Source organism: Herpailurus yagouaroundi, unplaced genomic scaffold, assembly GCF_014898765.1.
Source record: "Herpailurus yagouaroundi ecotype Mexico unplaced genomic scaffold, PumYag 28, whole genome shotgun sequence".
Lineage (NCBI taxonomy): Eukaryota > Metazoa > Chordata > Mammalia > Carnivora > Felidae > Herpailurus > Herpailurus yagouaroundi.
The window spans coordinates 4,398,925-4,407,494 of record NW_024412376.1 but is presented as its reverse complement, the minus strand read 5'-3'; positions in this window follow the sequence as shown (position 1 = coordinate 4,407,494).

Below are 8,570 nucleotides of genomic sequence, written 5' to 3'. Positions count from 1 at the left end.
ACCAAATTGATAAACCTTCAGTAAGGCTGACTAAAGAAAAAAACTCAAATTTTTAAAATCATAAGTGAAAGTGGGAACATTACTACTAGTATTACAGAACTTTTTAAAAAAGTATTATGAGACTATTTTGAACAATTGAATTGAACAATTTTATGCCAACAAATTGGATAACCTGGATAAAATGGACAAATTCCTGGAAAAAAAAACACACATAGAGATGAATTCACGAATAACTAGAAAATCTGAATAGACCTATAACAAAAGATTGAGTTATAAAAAACCTCCCAAAAAGAAAAATCTTGGACCATAACTTTTCAATGATGGATATTGCCAAACATTTAAAGAAGAATTAACACCAGACTTTGTTAAACTGCTTTTTAAAAAAATGGAAAAGGAAGGAACACTTACAGATGCGTTTTATGAGGCCAGCATTACATTGATAGCAAAGCCAAACCAAAGTACTACAAGGAAAGAAAACTACATAACCAATGATTAATTTTGACATAAAAATCAATTGATAACAAAATGCCAGCAAACCAAATTCCATCATATATTAAAGGTGTATACACTATGACCAATTTATTTCTGATATGCAAGCCTGGTTCAAAATACAAAAATCAATCAAGGTAGTACATCACATTAACAGAATGAAGGGGAATAAATATGATCATTTCAATTGATCCAGAATAAGTATATGACAACATTTAAAAATCATTCAAAATAAAAACATTCCTGAAACTAGAAATAGAAAACTATGTCTACATATTAAAGGCTACACAGGAAAAGTTCACATACCCCATAGTGAAAGATTGAGAGCTTTTCCTCTAAAATTAGGAACAAGCCATGAATGTCTGCTTTCACCAGTTCTATTCAATATAATATTGGAAGTCTGAGCCAGAACAAACAGACAAGAAAAAGAAATGAAAAATATCTAAATCAGAAAAGAAAAAGTAAAATCGTTTCTGTTCACAGATGACATAATCTTTTATCTGTAGAAAATCCTACAGATCTCATACACACACACACACACACACACACACACACACACACACACACCTGTTAGAATTCACAAATAAATTCAGCAAAGTTGCAAGATATAACGTCAACATGCAAAAATCAGTTGCATGTCTATACACTTACACTGAATAATATGAAAGGGAAATCAATAAAACAATTCCATTAGCAAAAACATCAAAAATAGTAAAATAATTAGAAATAAAATTAACCAAGGAAGCAAGAGACATATGATGAAGACTATAAAACATTACTGAAGAAATTTTAAAAGACATAAACAAGTGGAAAGATAGCAGTGTTCATGGATTTGAAGTTTATTTATTAATATGTCAATCTAATGTATTCCCTATTAAAAAACCAAATGATATTCCTTGCAAAAATAGAAAACACGTTCTAAAATACATATGGAATTTCGAGGGATCCTGAATAGAGAAAACAATCTAGAGAAAGAGCAAATTTGGAAGACTTAGAAGTCCTGATTTCAAAATTTACTACAAAGCTGCAGTAATCAAAATAGCATGGTCCTGGCATAAAGATAGACATAGAGTAATAGAATAGAATAGAGAGCTCAAAAATAAATCCTCACATATATGACCAAATGATTTTTGACAACATAAGTACCAAGACCATTCAATGAAGCAAAGACAGTCAGTCTTCAATGAATGATTCTGGAAAAGTTGGATATTCACATGCAAAATAATAAACTGGACTCGCTCACAATATATAAAATTTAACTCAAAATAAAACAACAACCTAAAATTAAGAGCTAAAAGTATAATATTCTAAAAGAAAACATATAGAAAAGGCTTCATAGCACTGGATTTTGCAATCACTTCTTGGAAATGACACCAAAAACACAAACAACAAAAGCAAAAATATATAAGTGAGAAAAGAAAACAAAAGTCAAAGTCAAAAGTCAACCTATGGATTGGGAAAATATATTTGCCTACCATACATCTGATAATGAGTTAATATCCAAAACATATAAGGAACTCTACAACTGGTAAAAAATCAGACAATCTGATTTTTAAATGGCGAAAGGGTTTGAATAGACATTTCTGCAAAGTAAACAAAATACATAGCCAACAGGTATATACAAAGATGTTCAATTACTAATCATCAGGGAAATGCAAATAACCACAATGAAATATCACCTTGTATCTATTAGGATAGCTACTATCAAAATTAATATGTAGGTGAATAGATGATGATGATAGATGATAGATAGATGAATGATAGATGATTGATAGATGATAGGTGATACAGGAAATAAGATGTGTTGGCAAGGACATAAAAAAATCGGAAATATTGTAAACTGTTGGTAAGAATGTAAAATGGTACAGTCACTATGGAAAACAATATGGAGGTTGCATAAAAAATTAAAAATAGAACCAGCATATGACCCAACAAGCCCACCTTCAGATATTTATCCAGAAAATTGAAATCAAGTTGTCAAAAGATATTGCACTCCTATTTCCTTTGCAACATTAGTCACAATAAGTAAAAGGTGGAAACAACCTTTTATGATGAATAAAGAAAATATAAGATAAACATCCAATTTCATTATTTTGTATGTGTATATTCAGCTTTTAAAACACCGTTTTTTGAAGAAGCTTTCCTTTCCTGATTGTGTATTCTTGACATCAATGAGTTGGCAATTTTTTTTTAATTTCTTTCTGGGCTATTTCATTGTATTTGTCTACGTCTCTCTTTATGCCAGGACCATACTGTTTTAATTACTGTAGCTTTGTAGTATGTTTTGAAATCAGGAAATCTGCTCTCTCAAGATTGTTTTTAGCTATTTGGGGTCCTTTGTAGTTTCATATGAATGTTAGGATTACTTTTTTCTATTTATCTAAAAAGTGCTATTGAAATTTTTATGGGGTTACATTGAATCTGTAGATTTCTTTTAGGTAGTATGGACATTTTAGCAATACTAAGTTTTCTAACCCATGAACGTGGGGCATCTTTTCATTTACTTGTGTCTTAAAAATTCCTTTCAGCAATTTTATAGTTTTCAATGTATAGGACTTTAAACTCCTTGGTTAAGTATATTTCTATGTATTTTATTCTCTTTCATGTATTATAAATGGAATTTTTTTCTTCATTTCCATTTGAAAAAAAATTTTTAATGTTTATTTATTTATTTATTTATTTATTTATTTATTTTTAAAAAATTTTTTTCAACGTTTTTTATTTATTTTTGGGACAGAGAGAGACAGAGCATGAAGGGGGGAGGGGCAGAGAGAGAGGGAGACACAGAATTGGAAACAGGCTCCAGGCTCGAGCCATCAGCCCAGAGCCTGGCGCGGGGCTCGAACTCACGGACCGCGAGATCATGACCTGGCTGAAGCCGGATGCTTAACCGACTGCGTCACCCAGGCGCCCCTGTTTATTTATTTTTGAGAGAGACAGAGAGAGAGAGAGAGCGTAAGTGGGGGAGGGGCAGAAAGAGAGAGGGAGACACAGAGTCCAAAGCAGGCTCCAGACTCTGAGCTGTCAGCACAGAGCCCATTGCGGGGCTCGAAATCATGAGCCATGAGATCATGATCTGAGCTGAAGTTGGATGCTTAACTGACTGAGCCACCCAGGCGCCCCCTTCATTTCCATTTCTAGAATGTCTGTGAGTATAGAAATGCAAATTATCTTTCTATGTTGATTTTGTATCCTGTAAATTTGGCGAATTCATTTATTATTTTTAACAGATTTTTTTTTTTTTTTGAGGAATCTGTAGGGTTTTCTGTCATAGACTCTGGGTCTAAAGTTCTCTCTTGTCTAGCAAGGAAGCAGGACACAGGATTAAAAGAGAGAGAGCTAATGTCCAGGAAAAGACAAGAGCCCCAAATAAGAGTCCTTGCCCTGTTGTTATTAGGATCAGAAGGCGTACAAACATGGTGATGGACGTGCACAAAGAGAAAATGAAACTGTGAACATTAACCTGGGAACGTGAGGGAAAGGCGGTCTTGAAGATATTCGGGGTTTGGGGTTTGGGTTAATACAAAACAAAATCCTGGCTCAGGGCAGTCTAGCGGAAGGTTGTTTACAGAGGACCTGAGGCACCACCTCTGTTTATCTTAGCTAGCCTAGGGGGATGAGACAAATAGGACACATGACCTCAGAGTTAACAAGGCACCTTTTTTTTTTGCTAATCATCTCCCCTCGGGCAGCTTCCCACCTGCAATGCAGAGGTCTATAGCCCTATTTACTTGTTTACCTAACTTGGTCCTTCCCTCCTGTAAAAGGAGCTTTCTGCTGTAGTACTAAATTGAGGGGCGCTTCTGCCTTGAATACCTAATCTTGGTTATTTCATATACCTATGTTCTATATTGGGGCCTTTGCCCCGCCCTCTCTGTACTGGGGCTTCTGCCCTGCCTTCTCTATACTCATTTACCTAATCTTGTTTACCCAAACTTGGGTGTGAACATCCTATGGCTTTGTACTTTATGGTTTGTTAACCCATTGATATAAGCCCAGGGAATTTCTAAGCTTATTCCCCACAGTTTTCTACATATAAGATCATGTCATATTTTAATAAAATAATTTTACCTCTTTGTATCCTATTTGGATGCCTTTTACCTTACTCTTAGCTAGTTGCTCTAGCTCAGTTTTCCAGTACATTGTTGAATAGAGGAGGTAAAAGTGGGCATCTTTGCCTTGTTCTCAATCATAGAAGAAAAACTTTCTCTTATATACCACTGACTGGATGTCTCCTGTGGTCTTTTTCATGTATAGCTTTTATTATACTGAGGTAATTTACTTCTATTCCTAATTTGTTGAGTCTTTTTATAATGAAAAAGCTGTTGAATTTTGTTAAATGCTTTTTTTGCATTGGTTGAGATGATCATATGATTTTTGTCCTTTATGCTAATATGGTTTATCATATTGATTTATTTCATGTATTGAACCTTCCTTGTATCCCAGGAATAAACATAGTTTTGTCATAGTTTATGACATTTTTAACATGCTGTTGAATTTGATTAGCTTATATTTTGTTGATTTGCATCTGTATTCATCAGGGATATTAGCCTGTAGCTTTCTTTTCCTGTAGTTTCTTTGGCTTTGGTGTGAGGATAATGTAAGACTTGTAAAATGAGTTTTGAAGTATTTCCTTCTCTTCAGTTTTTAGGAAGAGTATTAGAAGAATTGGTATTAATTATTCTTTAAATGTATAATAGAATTCACCAATGAAGCCATCTGGCCCTGAGATTTTCTTATTGGGAGGTTTTTGTTTTGTTTTGTTTTTGGGGGGTCTTTTTTGTTTGTTTTTTGTCACTAATTCAATCTTCTTGATATTTTTAGTTCTGTTCAGATTTTCTGTTTCTTCATTATTCAGCTTTGGTAGGTTTATGTTTCTAGGAATTTGTCCATTCCTTCTATAATATCCAGTTTGTTGGCAAATAATTGTTCACAGTAGTCTCTTATAATCCTTTGTGTTTCTGTAGTAGCAGTTGTAATGTTGCCTTTTTCATTATGTGTGTATTATTTATTTTAGTCTAGTTTAAGGTTTGCCAGCCTTTTCAAAAAAACCAACCCTTACTTTTGTCAATGACTTTCTATTCACCATATTGTTTATTTCTACTCAAATCTTTATTGTTTCCTTCTTTCTGTTAATTTGGGCTTCATTTGTTGTTCTTTTCTAATTTCTTGAGATACAAAATTCGGTTGTTTACTTACCTTTGTCTTTTTTTAATATATGTATTTAGTGCTATACATTTCCCTTTGAGTCCTGCTTTTGCTGTACACTGTCAGTTTTGATATTTTTGTTTTCATTCTTGTTTGTCTCAAGATACTTTCTAATTTCTCTTTTAATTATGTTTTGGCCCATTAATTGTCAAGAATGTGTTATTTACTTTCCACACATTTGTTGATTTTCCAGTTTTCTTTCTGTTATCAATTTCTAGTTTCATTTTATTGTGGTAGAAAAATGTTCTTAATATGATTTCAATCTTCTTAAATTTGTTAAGAGTGTTTTGTAAACTGACATGTATATCCTGGTATATCATGGAGAATGCTCCATGTTTGAGATGAATGTTTATTTTCTTGCTTTTGGATGGACTGTTCTGTATATGTCTCTTAGGGTCATTTGGTCTGTAGTGTTCAGGTCTTTGGTTTCCTTATTAATCTACTGCCTGGATACTCTGTTTATTGTTGCTCTTTCTCTCTTCAGTTTTGTCAACATTTGTTTCATATATTTATGTGTATTAATGTTGGTTGTTTATATATTTATAATTGTTATATCTTACTACTGAATTGGCAATTTTATTACAATATCATGTCTGTCTTTATTTCTTGTGGCATTTCTTGACTTAAGTTCTAATTTGTCTGATATGAGTATGGTCATCTTTATTCCATTTTGGTTACCATTTGCATTTAATATTTGTTTCCTTTTTTTTTTTTAACTTTTAGCTTAGGTGTGACTTTAAATCTACAGTGAGCTTCTTGTATTCATCATATAGCTGTATCTTGTCTTTTTCTTTTTTATATATCCATTCATCTTATCTATATACTTTGACTTGGAATTTTTATCCATTTATATTTGAAGTAATTATTGATAGAGACTTCCTATTGTCATTTTCTTCATTGCCTCTTATCTGTCTTGTAGCCCATCTGTTCCTCCTTTCCTTGATTACTGTTTTCTTTTGTATTTTGTTAATTTTTTTGTAGTGATGTGCTTTGATTCCAGCCTCATTTTCCTCTGTGTATCTTCTATAGGTATTATCTTTGTGGTAATCATTAGGTTTACATAAAACATAGGTATAATGATGTATTTTAACATTATAACATTTTGACTTCAATCACATACAAAAATTCTACACTTTTATTTCTCCCCACACACACTTTTTTATTAATATTACACATTATATCTTTTTACATTGTATATCTATTAACATATTTTTATTATCATAATTTTTTAACCTCTTTATCTTATATACCAGAATTTAAAGTGATTCATGCCCTGTTGTTACTATAGTACAATATTCTGTATTTGTCTATATACTTACCTTTACCAGAGAGCTTTATACTTTCATATGCTTTAGTGTTCTTTTTGTATTCTTTTATTTCACCTGGAAGGACTCCCTTTAGCACATTTTATAAGACAGGCCTCGTAGTGTTGGACTATGTCAGGTTTTGTTTATCTGGGAAGTTTCATATCTCTTTCAATTTTGAAGGACAGTTTTTCCCACTATAGTATTCTTGTTTGGCAGATTCTTTTTTTCTTGCAGCACTTTACATATATCATGCCATTTCCTTGTCACCAGCAAGGTTTTTATTAAAAATCTACTCATTGTTTTATAAGGGTTTTATTTATGTTACAAATTGCTTTTACTTCTTTCAAAATGATATTTAAGTTTTGACAATTTGATTATAATGCATTTTGGTGTGGAATACTTTTGATTTATCCAATTTTAAGATTTTTGGGCTTCTTGAATTACATTGCCTTTCCCTAGAGTTGGAAAATTTTTGCCCAGTATATAATTTTCTATTAAAAAATATATATTTATTTTTCCAGCTTCACTGAGGTACATTTTCAATAAAAATTATATATATTTAGGGCATACAACATGATGTTTTCATAGTCATATACCTTGTGAAATGATTATCCCAATTGAGCTAATTAACATATTCATCACCTCACATAATTACAATTTGTGTGTTTGTGGTAAGAACAGAAAATCAATTACTTTTGCAAAATTCACATATACAGGAAAACAGTATTAACATCCTGTAGGTTAGTTCTCCAAAACTGATTCATCTTTCATAACTGAACCTTTGTACCTTTTGAGTAACATCTATCCATCAAACCTATATCCCTAAGCCCCTAGAACCACCATTCTGCTCTCTATTTTTATGAGTGTGATTTATTTAGATTCCACATATAAGTGAGATCATGCAGCATTTCTCTTTCTGTGCCTGGCTTATTTCACTTTAGCATAATTTCCTCAGATATTATGGATGTCATCGCAAATGGCGGGATTTATGCCTTTTTTTATGGCTGAATTTTATTTTCACATTTTCCTTATCCATTTATCCATCAATAGACACCTAAGATTGTTTCTATATCTTACTGTTATAAATAATGCCCCAATGAACATAAGAGTGTTATATTTCTTCGGATACTGACTTAATTTCCTTTGGATATATACCTAGAATTGGGCCTCTATATCATCATTTAGTAGTTCTACTTTTAAGTTTTTGAGGAATTTTCATACTGTTTCAAATTGCATTCCCACCAACAGTGAACAAAGATTACCCTTTCTCCATTCTTGCCAACATCTGTTATCTTTTGTCTTTCTTATTATTGCCTTTTAAAGAGGTGTGAGGTGATATTTCATTGTAGTTTGATTTGCATTTCCCTGATGATTAGTGATATCTATCTTTTCACATACTTGTTCATTTGTGTGTCTTCTCTTTAAAGAAGCACGAAATGTCTGTTCGTGCTCTTATCCCATTTTTGTTGTTTTTTAGATATCAAGTTGTTTGAGTTCCTTGTATAGTTTTGGTATCAACCCCTTATTAGATATATAGCTTAAAACTGTATTCTCCCATTTAGTAGG